The following is a 21,560-nucleotide window of genomic DNA, read 5'->3' on the forward strand; positions in this document are numbered from 1 at the left end:
CTCGAGGCTCTGTGAAATGAGCTTGGTACCCTCGGCGCCTCAGCACCTCAACTCTTGGGTCCATGATACGCTCCAGCGTGCAGGTAGGAATTATATGCTCGGAGCTCAAGATTCTCTTTTGGTTGCTTCTTGTGTAAGCACCAGGGGTCAGCATTTTATGGGGAAGCTCAGGTTCTCAAAGGGGGGATGGGGGGTGGGATCTAATCAGCTGAGTGTCTTGAAATTTTGCCCACGAACCAAAGAAACGGAACCACAGCAGGTAGCAGGGGAGATGTGAGACAGTACCAGGACCACGCTGAAATCTCAATGAGAAATCTAAACACACAGCCAAGTGCATCATCACCCTGGCTGCAGCTGGCAGGGGACCAAAAATAAGGGTGGGGTGCTGGAAGTAGGGGCAGTAAAGAGAGCGGTTGTTGTTTTGTTTTAATTTCTGGAAGAATTTACTTAAGTTGTTGGACGTTGTAATGTTAAATTGAAGAAGAAAGATTTTGTAAAAAGAGAAAGGCATCTGCTGGAGAAACAGAGAGAGACAAGAATATACAGAGAAAGAGATTCAAAGGGACACAGAATGCAGAGGAAAAAAGAGATGGAGAGAGAGGCTGGAAGCAGAGACAGACCAAAAGAGAGACAGAGACAGTGAACAGGGACTTTCCTTGGCTTGGTTCATGTTTTTGTTAGGACGTCAAAACAGAACCTTTGCACATCTCCAGATTAGTGCTGCGCTTAAACCCATTTAATTACTGTGATGGATTGCATTCTTGCCACCAATGGCCTTGTTCTCACTTGCCCTAACTACTAATGGGCTGTAAATATGGCCTTTCAAAAAGGAACCAGGTTTGATGTGGATTTGTGCTCACCTAAGTTAATGACATGCGGGGAGATGATTAGCTGCTGTCTGCCAGTGACTCACTATACTAACTTGGCCTGGCCCAGTCCAATTGGATAGAGGGTACTGCTCTGACTGTATGCAAACCCGGGCTTTTATCATCCAAAGAACCGTCTCCAGCAAAGCAGAACATTTCTAGCGGGAGCAGAAAGAGGTCTGGTTATTGTTTGGTGAGCAGTGGAGTCCTAGGGGACTCTTCCAAGCGATGAGCAGCTTCAGCTGGAAATAACTAAACAGCTTTCCTGGGAAAGGGGCTGAGCAGGAGGGGAGATTAATGAGTTCCAAGCAGCGAAAGGGTTACAGCATAATCAACTCCCAGACGGTCTCATGGATGGTACCGCAGGGCTGTCCAACCCAACCCAGAGCTTCCTCCCTGGCAAGACTTAAGGTTTAATTCAGTGTCAAAAGGGCATTAGAATAAAGCCCTGCACAGCACAAGAGGGAGAAATCAAGGACCCTTTGAGAAAGGGTCCCACGGAGAGAGGGTCACAACGTAGATGCTCCTTCCTGCACACTCAGACGAGTGGGTGGATTCTAAGGGGCGACTGTGAGATCATCTGACCTAGACTGAAGGAAGTCTGAGTCTGGACCATGTGAGAGAGAAATTGATGGAAATATCTGCCTGATGCCTGGAGAAGCTATTTGTTTTGACTACCGCTGCTGCTATTTTCCTTAAGGTTAGAACCCACAGGACTGTGAAAAGCCAGTGCCCTGAACCAAAGAAGGTTTTCTCTTCAAGCAACTGGGAAGCCCTGTGCTCTGCCCACCTGCCAGGGTGGGCATTCGGCGCTCAGGAAAAGCGGACCTGCAGTCAGGGGTCCATCTCACGTATTTGATACCCGGAGCAGATCATTTTCAACATCGCCTCCTCTTTTCAACGAAACTATTGTCATCAAAATCTTGAAATGAAATAAAAAATAGCTTGGCCAGGAAATGCAGGGAAAATTTCACAGGCAGTGACAAATTTCCTTTGTTATACTTTGTATAATCTTCCCAGTAAAAAAGAAAATTTATTCTATGTATATAAAAGGGAAAAAGCGCCATTTATTCAAAAGTTTTATATCCACCTTACCGTTTGGACTTTGATCCTTTCTTCACAATATTCTGTAATATTATTTTATGTAAAGAATTGTCCAGTAACTTCTAAATAAATTTTATTAAAATCCAAATGTCGGGCTTCCCTGGTGGCGCAGTGGCTGAGAATCTGCCTGCCAATGCAGGGGACACGGCTTCGAGCCCTGGTCTGGGAAGATCCCACATGCCGCGGAGCAACTAGGCCCGTGAGCCACAACTACTGAGCCTGCGCGTCTGGAGCCTGTGCTCCGCAACAAGAGAGGCCGCGATAGTGAGAGGCCCGCGCACCGCGATGAAGAGTGGCCCCCGCTTGCCACAACTAGAGAAAGCCCTCGCACAGAAACGAAGACCCAACACAGCCGTAAATAAATAAATTTTTTAAAAAAATCCAAATGTCTACAAAAATTATAAGATAACTGCTAAGTGATATAATTGTGTGTGGTAATGTTTTATTTACTGGATTTGTTCTTCAGTTTAAAAGCAAATAATTATAATTTTCAAAGTAGAGTACATGGACAAAAATGCCCATTTTAAAGATATTGTTCACAGTCAGTAAAATATTTCATGTGTGAACTAAAATTTGCACGTAACAAAAATATTATTCTGCACAGGTTTACGGTGTTTCACTATTTCGAATTTTAGACACAAATACACACCCAAAATGTCCACAGAGAATGACAGAAATGAAGTAATTCAAATTCTGTTTCTTTATCTTTTGCAATCATTTTTTACTTCAAATCTAGTGTTTAAACGCAGAGGAGTATGAAGTACGATGGGGCTGGAGAAACAAACTCTCGTGATGCAATCTCTAATGATTTCAAACGGCTATGAACTGATTCTGGAAATAAAAGCAGGTAACTCACTCCTACATAACCAGGAATTCTCTGAATTAACTTCTATATAAAATATAATGCTTATTAAATAAATATAATGTTTATTGTGATTTGAGGATTACATATAGCATTGAAACTCAACAATAACCACAGCCATTGTTTAAAATTTAGATCACTAACATTTTTTTTTCTGGGAAGATATTTTATCATGACATTACTTAGAATCAGGGCACATGGTGAAAATGAAAAGCAAATCCCATTTTAGTCAGTTTTGTAATTGTTTTTAAATTCATCAACACATTTGCTCCCCTGCTGCTGGCATTGGGCTGAACCTCTCCCACCACCCTGCCCTTCCTATCCCTCTGTTATCCTCTGCTCATAACCCCAGACCCAGGAATCGTCTCAGCGGGGACAGCCCAGAGCATCTCCAATAATACCCAACTGGAGTGAGAAAGAAGAAGGGTACTGGGCAGAAGTGACATGTACTGAGGATCCCTTTACCAAGCATTTTCACTCACAATGACTCTTTCATTCTTCCCAATGTCTCTTCACAAGAGGGGTTAAAAATCCCAATATTTAGGAATGAGGAAAAGCAGACTACAAGAAGTTGAGTGGCATACACATGGCCCACTTCTCATAAGTGGCAGAATCCGGATTAAAACCCAGATAAGGCTGAGAATGAGGCTCCAGCTACCTCCTGCAGGCACCGCAGGTTCTGCGACATCCTTAGGAGATGGCGTAGAACTCCCTGGCTGTGTACAAATGCACGGAAGGCATGCTGAGGGTCCACTGCTCTAATTAGAACAAACTCACCGCTCCTGGGGTCTTTCCTGAATTCAGGTAAATCACACCTTGAACGTCATTGGACCACTAATCCTGTGCCAACAAAGGGCTTCCATCTGACTCAAGGAGGTAGAGAAAGTCTCATCGGAGGGTTTCTGAACCTTCCTTCCTTCTTCCTCCCTCTCTCCCTTCTTTCCTTCTTCCTTCCTTCCTTCCTTCCTTCCTTCCTTCCTTCTTCCTTCCTTCCTTCCTTCTTCCTTCCTTCCTCCCTCCCTCCCTCCTTTCCTTCCTTCCTTCCTTCTTTTCTTCATATCTTCTTGTTTCTCTCTCTCCCTCTGCCCATCTCCCTCTTTCTTTCCTTCCTTTTTATGACTTTTTAAACCTTCTTCCTTACCAATATCTGTATCTTGGGTGAAATTGCTAGGACTCTCACATTAAGTTTCAGAGAATTTCTCATTTGGGACCTTGCATATTACACATAGTTCCGAAGGACTGATAAATCCTTTTTATGTCCTCTTTATGACTAAAGCTTAAGGGGAACATCTTGTGTCTCTCTTTCTTCTTCCTGCTGCGTTAAAAAATGATAATCTAGCTCTCCACATGTCCAGAGTTCAGATGAGGTCTTCCTTATTGGTTAGTATTGATTAGTATGCATTTATAACTGGTATAATATTTTCCCTACAGGGCGCATATTGCAATTTTCAGAATCAGGCCACAGAAAGCTTTGAATCACATAATTGCAAGATTTGGCAAAACCTATAATCAACGGTCTCTCTTCTCCTCTCTAATTCCCCGGAGAGCTATTTTGTCTCCATCTGTTGTCTTGCCTTTGAGTATGACCAGGGGCAACAAATACAATGCTGGCCACCTCAGACTACTGGGGGAAGGGTTCCTCCCCACTCACCAACAGGGCGAGATGAACAGCCTAGTGGGAGTTAAGGTGTACAGCTAAGGTACACAGGGCCAGGTACACAGCAGAGCCTTCCCTGAGCTTCCTCTCCCCTGGAGGCACACCCTTGAGAGCCTTCATAGCGATGAGACAGGTGAGTGAGAAAGGCAGAGCAACTGAGTACTTCCTCTCCTTCCATGGCCAACAGAGGGACAGGTGTCATGCCACTGTACTCCTCTTTATTAGTTGATCTATTCAAAACACATTGGAGGAGAATAAGCATCTTCAGAATAACAAAAAAGTACCAGTTATAAGTAAGGTCAGTGCATATAACAGTAGCCCAAATAAGTGACTTAATAATATACAAGTCTACTTTAAAAAGTGGCTGAAGTGGGCAGCCCAAGACTGTAATGGAAGTTCCACAGTCAGGAGGGACCCAGGCACTCTTTTCTTTCTTCTCCATTGGACTTGGCACATGGCTTAAATCTTCAAGGTCACCTCGTGATCCAAGATGGCTGTTGGAAAGCCAGCCATCATCTCTTTTCTAAGAAAGAAAAGATAGGGCAAAAAGGGGACCTCTCCCAGTTGAGACAGCATTCTTGAAGATTTCCAGAAACCCAACCAACAACTCCTCCCGAAGTCTAGGAAACGTATCTCTTTATCTAGGCACATCACCACCCAGAATAAAATCAGAGCTCTGCTAGTGAGGAAGAGGGGAGACTCAACACTGAGTAGGCATCTGCAGTCTCTGCTAAAAGCTAGGCGCCAGCCCCCGAGCTGAGGACATAATATACATTACCCTGCTTCTTCCACAAAACACCTCCACTAACCATAAGCTATTAGAGCTAGAGAAGTCTTAGGGAGTATCAATCCAACAACTCAATTTTATTTTAACTAACATTTGAATAGAGTTTTAGCATTATAGAACTCCCTCCAAATCTCATTTAATTCTCAAAAACACTCCCTTGAGGTAAATGGTATTCTTAGCTTGATTTTCCAGAGGAGGAAACACATCTAGAAAGGTTTAAGTGATGGTTTCAAAGTTACACAGCTAATTAGAGGCAGAACTGGTACTAGCTACTCAGACACCCAGCACCATATTTTTTTTCTGTCTTGTTTAAAAGAAATTAAAGATACAGAAAAGTACAAATGTCTAGCCACGACTCAGAATTAACAAATCCTAATATTTTTATCATTTTGCTTCAGATTTTGTTTAGACTGAAAAAAAGAAAAAAACACTGCTGAGAAAGTTGAAATCTATTTTGTACCCCTCCCCAGTCACACCCTGGCTCCCCAGAGATAATCAATATCATTAATTTGGTGGCTATCCTCCTGGTCCATATTTCTCTATTTTAATCTCTCATATGCATCCACAGATAAGTTGTTTTTGCAGCTTTTTTTTTCATTCAACATTTTTTTGAACTCTATTTAGGTTAATGCATATAGTTCAATCATTTTGATTGCTAAATGATATTCCGTTATATAAATATATAGTATGTTTTATTTATTCATTTCCCACTTTCCTACTACATATATTGATTGAGGGATTACTCAATCAGCAGATGAGTAAATATTCCAAGAGCTTATCTTCATAACAAATCTGAGAAAGGGATGGTGATAATCCCTGCTGTACATGATGAGGAAACTAAAGCAAGCAAGAAGTAGGAATCTGCCCAGGCCTTCATAGCTCATAAGCAACAGAGCCAGAATTTAACCCCAGAGGACCTGAATCCAGAGCCCCTACCCTTGACTTCTACTCTATATTACCCAGGCCTAATATTCAGACATCCTTACCAAGAGAGTCATACCTGTTGTGAAAATATTGCCCCCAACACTCTGCCCCCACCAGGTAGGACTCTGCCCAGGTCCACGGCCAGCATCTGTTCTGATCGGTTGGTGCCTATACCCTACTTCACGGCTAAGTATTTTGAAGATCACTCCTGTTCTGTATTGACTGGATGACACTTGAGTTATTTCCAGTTCTTCACCCCCTACGAACTAGGGAACCCAGAAGTAGAAATACTGACTCACATATCATACCCATCACAGGTTTTACTAAAAACTACTGACTGCTCTGGAAAGTTGGCTATACAAATGAACTAATAAACTAATAAGCTTAATACTAATAATACTAATAAGCTACTGTAAACTCCCATTCTTCCCTAATATTTTATGTCATCAAACTTCCTCATTTTACCAGTTTGTTGGGTATAAAATGGTACCTCATTGTCTTTATTTGCATTTTGCCTATTACTAGTAAGGTGGATAGGGTTTTTAATATGTTTATTAGCCATTTCGGTTTACTCTTGTTTGAATTGTCTTTCTCTCTCTTTGAACATTTTAAAAATAGCTTCTTTTCCTTTTATGTAGTTTCTTTTTCTTTATATAATTTGGATATTAATCTTTTGCCTATTATATCCAGTACAAATTCTCCCCCCCACCCCTTACCTCTGGCCCCTATCTCTCCTGTCTTCTGCCATATAGAAGTTTTAAATTCAATATTGTCAAATCTATAAATCTTTTCCTTTAGAATACACTTCTTGTTACTTCTCGTTCTTGAAGTAGTGAAGAAATTCTATATTTTCTTCTAATTGTTTTATAATTTTGTTTCTCCTCTTTATTTTTTGTGTGCGGTATGAGGACGGAATCCAGATATTTTCCTACTTTGAAATCATTCCAACACCATTAATTTAATAACTTATCTTTTCCTCACTGATTTTCTTAGTATCACTTCTAGCATAAATGACCCAGTTCCATAAATGTACTGATTTATTTCTTGGTCTTCTATGCTATTTCACGAATCTGGTTTTTTATTCTTTTTTTTTTTTTTTTTTCAGTTTAATTCTCTGGCTTAAAAATAATGCATGTCTGAGCCTGATACCCTCTATCTGATCATATAATTCCTATTGTCCTGGTGCTGAACACAAGCCTAAAAGTTTGGTAAGTGCCTGGTAGATCTTCAGGATGGTAGGCTAGAAGGCATGTGGTCTCTTTGGTTTCCAGGCTGGAGATACCACTTGCACTGCTGAGGGATCTGGGTGTTTGGAATGCTTTCCTCTGAAGTAGAAGGAAGAATTAATTCTAGAGGTCATGAGAATGAAGGAATGAGCCTCAGGTTCTGCATCCACACAGATACCCCATTACTGATACCCACTCTTCAACATCTTACAAGTAAATCTCAGTGATGGCACATCATTCATAATCATCATTCTTATTAATTTAGATTGACCAAATATCCCAGTTTTTGATTACACAAGTCTAGAAAGATTGAAAAAAATCAGTTTCAGAGCTTAGAGAACAAAGAAAATTTTAAAATCACATTGCTTTTTATAAATGACTGCATCTACACTATGGAATGGTCTGCGGTTTACAGTACTTTACAGGGTTCAGCTGTCTGTATACATTTATGGTTCCAGAGTCTGGCTAGGGAAAAGTGCCCTTCTAGCGCAAGTTAGCACACACTATAGGCAGAGGATGTGAGGATGATGATTGATGTTCTGCACACAACACCCTGAAGTAAAGAAGGGTAAGAAAGAGATAGACCCCTCACAGCAACCCTGAGTGTGGCTGTAGCAGTATCTTTCTGACTGAGCAACCAGACTCCGGCCAGGGGTGGGGAGTGGGGAGGAGCAATCTCTGAAGGCATGCGAACTTTCTGGTTCTGCTGGTGAGATTGCAGAAAAAATGGCAAGATGCTGATTGCGCAGAACCAACATTTAGGGATTCACAGTTTCTATATTTTCTGGTCATACTCCCCCCACTCCCAGCCCTACCCCCACATCTACCTTTTCCTAAATAAAATTTTAGAAAAGTGGAGAGAGATTATTTTTAATCATTCAAGGAAATTTGAGGATATTTCTGATCTGTAGCCTCTAATTTCTATAATGAAAATGATATGTGGCACGGACTAAATTTGAATAAATAGGCAATTGACTATATACCCAAGGATATTTACATTAAAAACATTTTTTGTCTCCTGTATTAGAGCTGACATGGCTTTTCTCATCTTCAAACAAAACAACTGTTTTGAAAAAGGAGAACAATCCAGGCTACCCACTTGCTCAAAGCAAGCTGAACAGAGCATGACGTGAGAACGCCACTGCCTTCTTACAACCATACTGGACCTCCCCTGTAACGCTGTTCTCTGGGTCCATGTCTGAGACCATGTTTTAGGTAAGCCTGTGTTTTAACAAGAGTCTCCTGCTTCATCCAGTAATAAACCACCTTGGACAGGGTCCAAGTCTCAAATGCCACGCATTGTATTATATGCATAACGGCACGTCACATTTGTGCCAGGCCCCCGTGCAACTGGTCGTACATTTTTATTTCTTTTTACTCTATTTCTTAACATGTGGACTTGACTGGCACGCTTACGTCAATTGCTCTGTTATTCTAGCTTTGTTGTGGTTGTATGTTTTAATGAAAACTCTTCCTCCTGTAAGACAGGATGTATGGAACCTACAGATTTTCTTCCTGGATAATAAAACAAGAGCTTGGATTCAATTGGCCAACGTGCACATTTGCTAAATAAGGCTTTCCTCAAATGTCATTCATTCAACAAGTATGTACGGAACACCTCTTAGGCTCCAGGCTTTGTGTTTGTCTGTGAACACAATAGTGAATGAAACAGATGCGCAGCGTCCCTGCATGTGTGGTGGGTACCATCCCCTGGCGGAGGCAGCAGAGCAAATATCTCATTACCCGTTGTGCTGAGTGCAGGGAGGAGTAAATAGGATGTTCTGATAGAGAACAGTGCAGCGGGGAGGGCTGCTACTAGGCAGAGAATTGCAGAGGAAGATCTCTTGGAAGCGTGACATTTAAGCCAAGTCCTACAAGATGATGAGGGCCCACCATCCAGATGGAGGAGGGAAGCGTGTGGGCAGAACAGCAGCTGTGAAGGTCCTGCGGAGTGCTTAGACCACCTCCGCTCACCACCTCGGCCCATCTGCCTCCCACCAGCCTTCAGAGGGCAAGTCCAGTCCTTCGGCCCGGAGGGAGGCTTCCCAGCCAGCCAGCGCACGTGGTGCTCTCTCCTCTACGGCCTCCTCCAGCACTTCACTGGTTCCCCATACCTTCCCGCTTAACCATATGCTGGCTTGTATTGTCCTCAGATGGTCCCTGTGGTTAAACTTGCCTCCCCAGCAAGTTCTGGGAACCCACTGAGGACAGAGGGGATGAGCCCCTTTGCACCCCCTGCTGTCTGCCACCTCACTGGAGCAGAACCTACGCGGGCTGCGTGGCAGTGACCTGGCGGAGCAGGTGAGAAGCCGTGGCTAGGCCGCTTTCTGTCTGCATCTGCTCATATCAGACAAAATGCAAATAGATAGGCACCATCTCTCTCTGTTCTATTTAGCATTTATATGACACCTTTCAGCACAGAGAAGTGAGTAAGTGGAACCAGAAGTGGCTGTTCTGTGCGCTCATCCCCCCCAGCTCGGCGGCAGCCAGGCATCTGGTCCCCACCTGCCCCCCCCAGACCCCTCCTCCCCAGGGGGCTGCAGGCCCGCCGCCTGGCTTTCAGCAGTGCCCTTCCCTCAGCCACACGCTGTTGAAAGAAGGCATTGTCTGCGCTAAAGGGAGAGTGTGGATAGCACGTTACAAATCTGAGCTGTTAAGTGATAAATGAGCAATGAAAAGTGTCCTGACATCATTAAGGGGTTCCGGAACATGTGCCCCGCTCAGCCTCACCCCCATGCAAGCAAGAAGACAGACTGGCTTGTAGGGTGACAGGAGCCTGGCTTAGGAGTCACCAAATTGGGTCATTCCGACCCTATGGGGTTTTCCTAGATTCTGCCAGTTGGGAACACAGGCACTTTATACAAAGCAGACTTGCACCTTTGCAGACTTTCTTAGAGGATATGGCTCTCTCCAACTATATGGAAATGAACTTGCTCTTTCACTGCTCAGAGTATTCCCAGAGTAGGAAGCAGTCCCTCAGCACTCCCCCCTCCCCGCCAGCCCCATGTTCTGGAAGCCCTCCCCCAAACCCCCAGGGCACGCACATCTGGACTGACCCCTCTTGCAGAACCCACACCACATCCTCCGCATTCCCCTGGCTCCACCAGGACCCAGCACTGACGGGCAATCCGGGATAGACTGCCTGGTGGGCGACAGAGCAGCTCACGTGATATTTACGAGATAACATTTGCCAGGGCCAGAAAGGGCATCCCTTTACGATCCTTTAAAGAGCATCTTAACCCCTGGAATGCTGCGGGGACAGGGGCAGGGGGCAGGTAAATCAACCCCTGTGCTTTTACCTCCTAATGCCGTAGAATTCTAAGTTTCTAGAGAAGAATTCAGGTGTTGGTCAGCAAAAGCAGTGGAGGGGCTGGATTCATGTACTCATGGCTCAATCACTACTAATTTGCTTGTACGCATCCCAAGGCCATTGGTGTAGAAGAAGGTACGTAATTCCACAATAACATATTGTGACAATATGGATATAAATCCTGGTTCCATCTCTTAGCAGCTGAGTTACCCTGGGCAAGTCACTTAGCATCTTGGTTTCCCTATCTGTAAACCAGGGGCAAATGATGACAACCGTCACATAAAATACGATGAAGATCACATGACGGCAAAAGTTACACGCTCAGCACAGTGTCTGGCACATAGAAGGGATGTAGTAAATATTTACTGTTTATTGCAGACCTATTTAATATGTCACACACTGAATTACATGTTTCACTTGGTTCTCTAACTTAATCCTACAACAACTCTCAAAGGTAAGGCCTGTATTTATAACCACTATGCTATTCTACTCACTGAGTTTCCCTACGAGGAATATTTTCATGTCAGTGGCTATTCCCATCTGCAATTTTCCCTTGAAAAATTGCTCCAGGATGGGTACTTCCTAAGGCGAAGCTTTCTCCATTAGCTAGACGGGAGGGGAAATGCAAGGGCAAGCCTTGACCCCCCATTGCCAAGAAATCAACTGTGGAAGTGAGTCATCTTTCTCTCGCCACTAGGCTGGACGTGGTGATTAATGGGAGACATTTAAGATTAATACACTTTCTTGTTCAAGTTTTGAAAATTAAAGCTCTTGGAAATGTGAGCCCAGAGAACGAAGGAGAAAGAAGGAAGTAGAACAAGATTCTCTTTCTAGTCGCCTGCTTTCAAAAACTCAATCCCCTTCTGCCAAAATGTAGAGAATCACCTAGCCTTGTCTATGTCACGTTGCTTTCCTTTTTTCCCTCCTCGCCTCCAAAAGGACCTTAGTTCCAGCCAAAATGGTTATCATAGATCCTTAGCACAAACAGCTTCCAAGTTCTCAAATGAGGCAGTGGAACAATTGATTGCACTGGCACAGGCCAATGGTAGGAGATAAGGGAGTAACATGTGGGCTCAAACAGCTATTGTTGCTGTGTTTTTTTCAAAGCATGAGTGGACGGGCTGTGCTGGCCTGAGCCCCTGAGATTCTTGGGAAAGAAAAGATAGCTCAGCTCGTGGCTTATCAAGGCCAGGCTTCTCGGGGCTCTGTGCTACCCTGGCCACGTTAGCCGAGCTCACACCACCCCATCCTGAGATGGGCTCTGAGACACAGCTACCAAGAGCAACCTTTGGCCCCATATGTCACCATCTGAGTTAGGCCACCTGACTGATTGTGAACGACATTTACTGAGCACTTTCCACTTTGATAAAAGTGCTTCTCAGCTTTCCACTTAAATATCCGAAACAGAGGATTTAAGAAGGGACTGCCATTTTTATTTATAAAGCTAAGGAAGCTGAAGCTGAGAGACATTGAGAAGCTCACGTACCATCTCACAGCTGTACATGGCAGGGCCAGCATTGGAGCCCAGGCCTTGGACCCTAAACACATTGCTTGAGAATGAGGAGAGAGAAAAGGCAAGCACAGGAGGTGAGGGGAGGGACGGAGACGAAAGGAGAAGATGTGGTACAAGACCTAACATTAAGATTCAGCATTTTGTGCACCCATGACAGGTGACAGCATGGAGGCCCTCAAATGGCAAGCACTGGTCTCTCCCTCCGTTCCTGCAGACAAGGTCCTCCAGCCAGACAATCCCCCTCATCAACAAGGAGCTCTGGTTCTAAGCACCCCCAAAACTGCCACAGCCTTTACATGAGAGGGATGATGGGGAAAGCTATTCTCAGTTCTTCAAGCAAATAGGAATCCACAAGCACGCTGTGAAACTGGAGCACCTACTGGGGAGGGTGTTGGAACATTTATTCACCAAAAGGAGCTCACAGTTATTGAGCGTTTACTCTGGGGCAGGCACCGTGAGAAGCATTTACACGCAGGAACTCATTTCATTCATTCTCACCACATACCTATGACGTCGATCCAAGTCTCACCCTAAGTTTGCAGATGAGGACATGGAAGGACAGACAGACTCACCAATTCACTCGAGGTTCCGAAATTCTGTGTAGCTGCTCTGGGGAAAGGGCCCAGGCAGTGGACTATTTTCCAAGCACCCCAGGGGGGTCTCGTGTGTTGCCAGGGTCAAGAACCACTTGACTGAGCCAGTACGAGGACCCTGTGATCCTATAATCACGTAACACTTTGCCCTGTGAACTGTTCCCTGAAAATGTTTTATGTCTCCAATTAGATGATAAACTCCCAGGAGTGATAAGGTTGAATGGGAACAAGGTCTTACAAGAACTTGGAATCTGTTCTTTCAGTACTGGCACCGCGGGGTGTAGCCAGAGTGGACATTCAGTATACTTGGAAGCTTCAGACTCAGATTGGGCACAGGGATGGCAAGGCAGGCTGTACACCAATTCTTTCATTTATTTGATGAGGTCGGTATTACTATTATTATTCCCATTTTATAGATGAGGAAACACAGGCACCAAGCGGTTATGGACACACAACTTGTAAATGCAGAAGTTAGAGTTGAATACAGTCTGGCTCCAGAGCCTGGTCTAGTCCAGTATGATGGGAAAGGGGGGAGGGAGAGGGAGGGAGAAAAGGAGGAACCATCAATAGGAAGATGGAGGAAAATAGAGAATTCCAAGTTGTATTAGTTTGCTAGGACCGCCGACACAAAGTACCATAGTCTGGGTGGCTTAAACAACAGAAATTGAGCGTGGACTGCCGCCATGTTCTGCCTGCCCTTCGCGCCCAGTGGGGTGTTGCTTCGGGTCTGTTGCTTCAGAAATAATGGCAGTTGTGAGAAGAGAAGAAAAAATAATGCAATTTCGAGAAAGTCCTACAACTTTGAGTTAATGCTGACAGTTTTGATGTGAGGAGATCTGCTTGGATTTTTGGTCAGGGTAAGACTGCAAATGGCCATTTGCTGGTCCGCTGTCCTGGACACTGAGAGGAAGAGTTTCCCATGCTTACAGAAACAGTGGGTATCACCACCACGGGGATAAGTGTGCATTGCTCAAGTGTACCATTGGAAGACATGACTTCAGTGTACCCTTCTTCACAACTGCATATCCTTGTCTGCAGGAGAACAAGACTTACACTGTACATGCAAGGTGATCTTTGTAAGCATAACAGACCTGACTTGAAGAGCAGGCTTTAAAGGGATATTGTTCTGGGAATTTACTTTATGTAATTTCTGTCATAACTATGTAAAAAAGAACACACTTTTTGTCCCTTTACAAACTTATTCTAACAGTAGAAGCAAGTGCATTCAGAATTGTTTATAGTGATAAAAGGAGAGGTCCCCAAATAGAATTTTTATGCCTCAAGACATGCTTTTTTGGGGTGGGGGAATGGATTGTACCAGAGGCAGTGGGGTGACAAATGATGAAGCTGGCTTGCCTACTCTAATGAATTCACACATACCTCGCTACAGTACGAGTGGGGTTGACTACACGGTGGATTACAAGACCTGTCAGCATCAGGCTGGCGCACCACCAAGCAACCCCCTGCAGAACAGAAAATCATATTTTGACGAGTAGCATCTCTTGCAATGATTAAAAATACATCATTGTTGTAGACTTGTCTTTGAATCCTGAACCAGCTTGGGAATCCCACAGACTTTTCTGAGGGCAGCTGACTGAAATATTTGGTTGACCTTGAGCACTTTATTTAGGATCTTGAGGCTCTTCTTATTCAGAGGAGACAGCATAGTACCTGCCACTCAGCAGGTGCTCAATAAGCACCTGTTGAATGGATGATTTTATAGTTGCTACTTTGAAAACACTAATTGCCTGCAAGCTATTTATCATAGTTTCTGAGTCCAAGTCCAGCACTAAAAAGCAGATTTAATATTCTTTTAAAATTCTTTCTTGGTTATTCAAATAAATAGTTTTCATGTTAAAAAAAAAAAAAAAAAAAAAAAACAGAAATTGATTGTCTCATCCTCCTGTAAGTCAGGAGCCCCAGATCAAGGTGTCGGCAGTGTCGGTTCCTTCTGAGGCTGGGAGGAAGACTCTGTCCCAGGCCTCTCCCCTAGCTTCTGGTGGTTTGCTGCCAATGTTGGGCATTCCTTGGCTTGTAGAAGCATCACATTGATCTCTGCCTTTATCTTTCATGTGACACCCTTCCTGTGTGTAGGTCTGACTCCCAATTTCCCCTTTTTATAAGGACACTGGTCATGTTGGGTTAGGGCCCACCCTCATGACCTCATTTTAACTTGATGACCTCTGTAAAGACCCTATCTCCAAATAAAGTCACATTCTGAGGTCCTGGGCGTTAGGATTTGAACATATGAATGGGGGGGTACACAATTCAACCCATAACACACGTTAAGAGCCACATGGCACATGGGTTAAGAAGCGGAGCTCCACAGGAGCGGGAAGGAAACTACTGGAGACGAGACTCGGAGCTGCCTGGAGAAGGGCTCCGGTGTATGGGGGATGGGGGTCGGGAGAGGGGCATCTGCAGCAGAGGCCGGCCTGCAAGGGCCTGGCCAGGCTTTCTTTGGCACAGAGAATGAGTGGTCTCCAACTGGTTGCTGGCTTTTCCTGGCAATGCCTCAGCCCCTGGATTGCACAACCATCTCATCAATGAAAACCAGTAAGCAAAAAAAAAAAAAAAAACTAAAAAAACTAAACAAAAAACCACACACAAAAAAGAGCAACCGTATGTTGTCTGTAAAAAGCCTTAAAAAATGCCAACCAGTGCTGAGTCAGGAAATTCTCCCCTAACAGCTTTTGTTGGAAACGTTTAACATTTCAACTTTATCTCTTCTTTTCTTGAAGATAGCTCCTCAGAGGTATTCAGATGCAACAATAACACCATTCAGGCCTTTTGGCTCCCAGAGCCCTGGCCAACACACACACACACACACACACACACACACACACACACACACACAGAGACACACACACTCACAGAGTCAGAGCAGTGTACACATCCTGGGTAGCGACTTCCTCCAGCCCTACCAAGCTGGGGGAGAAGGGATATACCTGTGCCCTGTTGCCATCTCACCACCCGCGAGAGTATCCCCTAGGTAGGGACTGCGGAGCAGACACACCCCAAGGGCTGAGGTTTCACCTCTGGCAGTGGCCAAGATATACCAGAGAACCTCAATAATGGGCCCTTCAGTGCCACACAGAGACTCATGGTCACCTGGGCATCACAGGACAAGAGTTTGGCTAAGCCAAGACCATAGCGCCCCTTCAGTTCCCCTCACACCTCAGTCTTCTGCAAGGGGTCCCAGGCCGCTCGGACACCACCACTCCCTCTGGGATGGCTACCCGACAGTTCTCGGTCCCCTGAGCGCCTCCACGGTTTCTCCACTGCAGAATCTCCCCTGACTGGGATGCCACCTTCTTCCGAACCAAACAAGCAAACAGGAGGACAGAAGGGAAAGTGGTGGAGTGGGGCTGGCACGGAGAGAGTAGCTGACAGGAACGGACGTAACCAATCTGGTATGGCCTAAGCCGATTGCTGGCCTTCTTTAATGAGACACCATGTCTCTGGGCAGACAAGCAAAGAGGCATCTTTTAATGCAGAACAATAAGTAGCAACGAAAAGAGAGGCACATTCCCTTTCTCACCACACTCAGCCCCAAAGGCACAGCCTACTCCCCAATGGGGGATTCACGAGCGTCCAGGCGGGCACCCAGTGACCCGTAGTCAGCAAAGTCCAGCCGTCCCCAAACTTGGGTGGAATCAACGAGCCCATTGTGCTCAAGCTTGAGCTGAGAAATTGTATGTACAGAACAAAAGAAGAGCCAGTGCCAAAGGTAATCTTTGGCCACCCAATCATCATGCTAGAATAAATAAGGCATCAATAAGCATTGATTAGGAAAGGACATATTAATTGTCCAAACATCATGAGGTCATTATGCCCAGCTGTGAGAGCTAAAGAAAGAGGCTGAGCCAGCAACTTTGGCCCTTTTCAGTATGAGCATGCAAGTTCACTGAAGACACGGCAGGAAGGGCCAGGAAAGGCTGGGGAGACTGAGTCACTGGGGTCAGTCATGCAAAACAGGGTGACATTTCTCACCTTAAACCATGTTGATACGCTCATCACCTGGAAGAGAAAGGAGAGGGAAACGAGTGTCTACTGGGCACTTGCTCACTGACAGAAATCCTCCTCGCCCCACAAGTAGGTGCATCATTCTCATCGACAACACGAAGAGAGCATTAAGTGACTCGTACTCAAGGACCCGTTATCAAGTCAACAGCCATTTTCCTTGCAAAAGGATCTTCAAGTCAGATTCAGGGCCAAGGAAAAGGGTCACTAGTTTGGTGTTAGGTTATTGTAAGCACAGGATCTTGGACAGCGTAACCAGGTTAATGAACTTGCTGGGGTGCAAAAGGAAACGAGTTCATCCTTCCCCCACCACAAGCTCTTGCAACGTGAGATTCCCCCTTCCCCGCCCCCATACAACTTCCTGGGTTCACTCTATAGCCTCCTGGGCTGCTTCCATCCGTAAGAACAAGTCCCCTTTGGTCAGTTAAGAGCTTTTCAGGTATTAAAACGTCACATCCAAGTCCAAACTTCCCTGTTCCTCCATATTGAAACTTCCCTCTTCCTGTAGCTGAGGCTGAGTCCACTTGGGTCACAAGTGGCGAGGGATGTGGGAATCTTCTTCCCCTTTTTCTTACCCATCACTCCTCCTCCCTACTTCTGGGTCTTTCTGGGTCAGAGCAGGGTTGAAGGGACCAGGAGGTGCTCAGGGGTTTTGCTTGGTGGTCCTCTTAGCAGTGATCTCTTGATTCTGAATGTTCTGTGTCACAAGCATCACATGCAGCTTATGAGGACCCCGTACAGGGCCCTTCTCTCTACACAGTTCCTGTCTACGGTTGAGGAACACTCTGGCAGACCTCCTGTGGACGGTCCCAGCATCCCACCTTTCCCCTGACCCTCACAGAAAGTCCTCTTACTGGGAGATTGGGCTTGACATATACACACTATTGATACCATGTATAAAATAGATAACTAATGAGAACCTACTGTATAGCACAGGGAACTCTACCCAATGCTCTGTGGTGACCTAAAGGGGAAGGAAATCCAAAACAGAGGGGATATATGTATACAGGTAGCTGATTCACTTTGCTGTGTATTAGAAACTAACACAACATTGTAAAGCAACTATACGCCAATAAAAATTAAAAAAAAAAAAAAGAAAAAGAAAAGAAAAGCAAGTCCTCGTGCTCAGGGAACCCTGAAGGCACCGAGGTGCCCATATGACCCACGGGAAGCTCACACACGCCTGCCACACCAAACGGTGGGGAACGCAGCCCGCCACAGCCATCTTGCCTCCTCGCCCTGCCCTGCTGGGTTATGGCAGCTAGCCCTCCCAACGGCGGCGTGCTCCAGGCAAGCTGTAGGCTTTGGGTTCACATCTGCCCCCAGACTCTCAGGGGGAGGTGCCAACCTCTCCCAAAGTGCTGGTGAGCCTCTGCTCCTCTGTAGCTCCCAATCAGCCACCCAGAGAGCAAGAGCCCAGCCCCTTCCTGTCAGCACCCCCAACAGCCCCGAGGGGCAGGCGCCCCCAACACTGCAGGGCCCAGGGCAAGAGTCCACGTGGAGGCCCGCATGCCAAATATCCAAACATTTAAGTTACAAATCTAGCTAACAATACTGTTAAATGAAATATCCTCTTGCCTCCTACCCTGACAAATATACCTTCACTATGGCCTGGGAGGTCAGTTTGAATTTAAATTCTCCGTCTCCTTGGAGTTGGAAGCTGAGAGAGGCATTCCTCCCAACCCCCGCCGCTGCACCTGGCTGACAGCCTGCTCTGCAAATCTTCCTACCCCCGCCTTATCCCACACAGAGGACCCTCAAGCAAGCACATGTGGCCACCCAGGCTGCACCTCCAGGCTCAGCCCACATCCCCCCGAAGCTGCCAGCCCTTGGCCATGCTCAGGCCCAGGGCTGAGCCCAGTCTACCTTGGGTCAAAGGACCTCGGAACAGGGCTGAGCAGGCCCTGGAAGGGGATCTGGGCATCCTGGGAGACCTGCATACCTGGAACGTAGTGGGGCGGAGGCCCCAGGAGGACATGTCCCCTTCAGGCCACGGATTATGGGCTCCATGGGGAGGAGAATCCTGGAGGAATTCCTGAGAAGGTCTCTCTAGAATGTAGAGGTCAGAGCAGGGACCCTGCTGCAGGGGGGTTCCAAGGAGCGTTTTCAGGGCCTTGCCTCACCTGACTTGAGGGCACAGCTTGGAAAGGGGAGGGCAAATGCCACAGCCCTGTCCTCCAAAGCCCTCAGTCACCACTCAGCAACTCCCCTTCCTATGAATCTGTTCCTCCTGCTTCTACAGGCCGCATGGGATGGCACCAGGGAAGGGCGACCCGCCAGTCTGGCTGCCTCCTGCTGAACCCCGGAGGGTTCTCCTCAGCACCTCCCTGTCTGCTCTCACTAGACCATGGAGGCCCATTCTACCTGCTGCCCTCAGCTCTGGGGCTTCAGCCATAATTCCAAGACCTCAGTTCCGTTAGGTGATGGGTTAGACACAGTACTGATGGGACACGGATTTTCAGTTAAGCAGGAGTGTTTGACACGCCCACATTTTAACGCCACGTGAGGGGAGGAGAAGGGGAGAGCGTCGTTCACATGTGGGCAGCTTTCAAACCAGGCTCGACCTGTGACAGGAATACGTTTATGGAAACGTGTCTTCAGTGACATCGGTAGGAAACACAAATTCCTCACTAAGGGAAACACCACTAAGATTTTGGAAGAGAAATTTGCCATTTCCCTCAACTCAGAGAGCCCCGTGCTGTCCCCGGTCAGGAGGCCACTGCCCTCACATCACAGCTTGAACACTGGGCCAGCAGGTCCTACCCAAGGCTGGAAGGCCCTCGCTTCCTTTCAGGCGAGGGAAGTGTGAGGAGGCCCCGTCACCCCTGTCCCCAGCCTCCCTGGCCTCTGTTCGCCTGGGCCCACCAGGCCTGCCGCCGTCCGCACATTCAAGCCTGCTCTGGAAGCAGTTCAGGAACTTAGCTAACACCTCGGCACAGGGGACGGCATAGAGAAAACAGGACTGATCTGGAACTGGAAGCCCTGGATTGAAGTTCTGATCCATCTACTTACTAGGAGATCGTAAGATGTTTAGGTGTCAGTGAACGTTCTGGGCTTCATCTGGAAATTGGAGATAGAAAGAAGCCAGCGGTCCATTTTCCTGCTTCCCAGCCCTGCAGAGTGGCATGGGTCAGCGAACACCATGCTGCCGCCTCTCTCTCAGGTAGGCAGGGGCAACCCCGGCTCTCTGCGACATCCCACTTGTGCCAACTGAAGATGGATGGTCTAAGGGGTGGGCCCCGGAGACTGACCCCGCACACGTGGACGCGCCATGCTGTGCGACCTGTGAGCAGGGAGGCCCATGCCAAACCTCCCACCAGCCGGGCAGAGGCCTCCCCCGCCTCGTGTCCACCCCCGTCCTGCCTCCTGGGTGCAGGTGGGAGCCGAGACTCTGAGGACAGGCCCAGGCTCCAGAGCCACAGCGACTCTGTGTAGTCGAGGGAGCAGAGCCCTGGACAAATCCCTCACGCCTCCCCACAAGGCTCCCACGGGCCACTCGGGGACGAATTCCCAGGGAGCTGCATTTTCCGCATGTGTGTACGACACCTGGCAGGAAGGCAAGCTTTCGACAGTTCCAACTTGATGATCTGGGCCTCGGGCTTTACTCCTTATCTTCATCTTTCCCACGCGAGAAAAGGGATGCTGGCCCAGCTCTGCAGATCTGGCCCGGTTGTGATGCACTGCCGCTGATTCCTAACTGCAGAAGTGCCAAGAGTGCTGGAGGGGCCGAGGGGAAAGATGATAGAACCATTTATCTTTCAAGGAAACCCCGAGGGCAGAACGGTCCCAGGATTAGACGGGGTGACTGGGCGGCCCGGGACGGGATGGCAGGAGGGGAACCTCCCCCCCAGGCCACCAGGAATCAAGGTTTTAAAACGTTTGCAAACGTTTATCTTGACTCCTCAAAGTAGCTTCTGGGGGAGGAAGGGTGAGTGACAATTTAATCTTTCCACTCTCACCAACCTTTACTTCCTCCTCTCTCTCCCACCCTCCCGGCCTAGAAAAGCCATCTGCTGTCTAGGGCTGAGCAGTGGTTCATAAAAACCAGCAGCAGGATGCAGTGACACTCGGTTAACGAAAAGTTTTTTAAAATGGAACTATTTGCCTGCTGACTATTGGGCGATGTGGGTACACGGGGTGGGGCGGGGTGGGGCGGAGGAAAAACCCAGACAAGTGAATGGGCCTAGAATAATGGGGAGGGAACGGACCACAGACATGGCCAAAGGACACGGGAAGACAGAAAGTGAAGAGCCTGCCCTCGGAGGAAAGGGAGAGTAGAGGCAGAAGAGGGAGGAGACGGCAGTGGAGAAGAAGAAAGTGCTAGAAATGAGGGGAGAAAAAAACAAGGAGGCTTAGGATGAGGGGAGTTATAAAGAGATATGTCATTAAAAGAAGCAGGAGGGGGCTTCCCTGGTGGCGCAGTGGTTGAGAGTCTGCCTGCCAATGCAGGGGACACGGGTTCGGGCCCTGGTCTGGGAGGATCCCACATGCCGCGGAGCGGCTGGGACCGTGAGCCACAGTTGCTGAGCCTGCGCGTCTGGAGCTTGTGCTCTGCAACAAGAGAGGCCGTGATAGTGAGGGGCCCGCGCACCGCGATGAAGAGTGGCCCCCGCTTGCCGCAACTAGAGAAAGCCCTCGCACAGAGGCGAGGACCCAACACAGCCATAAATAAATGAATAAATAAATGTAAAATAA

This window comes from Balaenoptera ricei, chromosome 3 (genome assembly GCF_028023285.1).
Source record: "Balaenoptera ricei isolate mBalRic1 chromosome 3, mBalRic1.hap2, whole genome shotgun sequence".
In the NCBI taxonomy this organism is placed as follows: domain Eukaryota; kingdom Metazoa; phylum Chordata; class Mammalia; order Artiodactyla; family Balaenopteridae; genus Balaenoptera; species Balaenoptera ricei.